The sequence below is a fragment of the Leptonychotes weddellii genome, unplaced genomic scaffold, assembly GCF_054177405.1.
Source record: "Leptonychotes weddellii isolate Sample4059 unplaced genomic scaffold, ASM5417740v2 HiC_scaffold_6313, whole genome shotgun sequence".
NCBI classification, from domain to species: domain Eukaryota; kingdom Metazoa; phylum Chordata; class Mammalia; order Carnivora; family Phocidae; genus Leptonychotes; species Leptonychotes weddellii.
In genome coordinates this window covers 6684-8396 of record NW_028031909.1, presented here as the reverse complement: position 1 = coordinate 8396, position 1713 = coordinate 6684, and the positions used below count along the sequence as shown (strand labels likewise).

The 1713-nt window shown below is 36.6% G+C and overlaps 1 non-coding gene across 1 annotated transcript; it reads right to left on the bottom strand.

The window, feature by feature from the left end:
- Positions 1 to 477: 477 nt before the first annotated feature.
- Positions 478 to 584, bottom strand: LOC115938004 (U6 spliceosomal RNA). Its single transcript, XR_004073201.1, has one exon. It is a non-coding gene; the product is annotated as a U6 spliceosomal RNA (small nuclear RNA).
- Between the last annotated feature and the right edge of the window lie 1129 nt (positions 585 to 1713).

The following is a 1713-nucleotide window of genomic DNA, read 5'->3' as shown; positions in this document are numbered from 1 at the left end:
GTAGTTTTGATTTGCATTTCCCTGATGATGAGTGATGTTGAGCATCTTTTCATCTATCTCTTAGCCATCTGGATGTCTTCTTTGGAAAAATGTCTACTCATGTCTTCTGCCCATTTCTTAACTAGATTATTTGTTTTTTGGGTGTTGAGTTTGCTAAGTTCTTTACAGATTTTGGATACTAACTCTTTTTCAGATATGTCATTTGCAAATATCTTCTCCCATTCCATAGGTTGCCTCTTAGTTTTGCTGATTGTTTCCTTCACTGTGCAGAAGCTTTTTATCTTGATGAAGTCCCAGTGGTTCATTTTTGCTTTTGTTTCCCTGGTCTCCAGAGATGTGTCTAGTAAGAAGTGGCTACTGCCGAGGTAAAAAATATTGCTGCCTGTGTTCTCCTTTAGAATTTTGATGGTTTCCTGTCTCACATTTAGGTCTTTCATCCATTTTGAATGTGTTTTTCTGTATGGTGTAAGAAAGTGGAAAAATATAGAATGCTTCATGAATTTGCATGTCGTTCTTGCACAGGGGCCATGCTAATCTCCTCTGTATCATTCCAATTTTAGTGTATGTGCTGCTGAAGTGAGCATGAGAACTTATACACCTTATAACTGAAAGTTTGACCCTTTCTTTGATCAGCATCTCCCATTCTCCCCACTCTCTAGACTGTGGTGACCACCATTCTCCTGTTTCTATGAGTTTGACTTTCCTTTTATTTAGATTCCGTATATGAGTGAGTACATACAGTATTTGTCTTTCCGTGTCTACCTTATTTCATTTAGCATAAGTACTCCAGGTTCATCCATATTATCACAACTGGTAGGATTTCCTTCTTTTTATGGCTGAATAATATTCCATTATATATACACACACCACATTTTCTTTAACCATTCATCCATTGGTGAACATTTAGGTGTTTCCATATCTTGGCTATTGTGAGTAGTGTTGCAATGAACATGGGTGTGCAAAAATCTCTTCAAAATAATACTGATTTAGTTTCTTTTGGATTTATACCCAGAAGAGGGATTGCTGGGTCCTATGCATGGTTTTTAATCTTAAGTGATAGGTTACTTAATAATTAGTTACTCATTTTTCATTGCTGATGTTGTTTATTCACATCTTCATTCTCTTTTTTTCTCCCACGATTTTATTTAAATTCAAGTTAGTTAACATATAGTGTAGTATTAGTGTCAGGGGTAGAATTTAGTGATTCATTAGTGGCATATAACAGCCAGTGCTCATCACAGGTGCCCTCCTTAATGCCCATCACCCATTTACCCCATCCCCCCATCCACCTCCCCTCCAGCTACCCTCAGTTTGTTCCCTATAGTTAAGAGTCCTTTATGGTTTGCCTCCCTCTCTCTTTTTATCTTATTTTATTTTTCCTTCCCTTCCCCTATGTTCATCTGTTTTGTTTCTTAAATTCCATATATGAGTGAAATCATATGGTATTTGTCTTTCTTGGACTGACTGATTTCGCTTAGCATAATACACTCTAGTTCCATTCATGTTATTGCAAATGACAAGATTTCATTCTTTTTGATGGCTGAGTAATATTCTATTGCATATATATACCACATCTTCTTTATCCATTCATCAATTGATGAACACTTGGGCTCTTTCCATATTTTGGCTATTGTGGATAGTGTTCCTATAAACATTGGGGTGCCTGTGCCCCTTCAAATCACTATGTTTGTATCCTTTGGATAAATGCCTAGT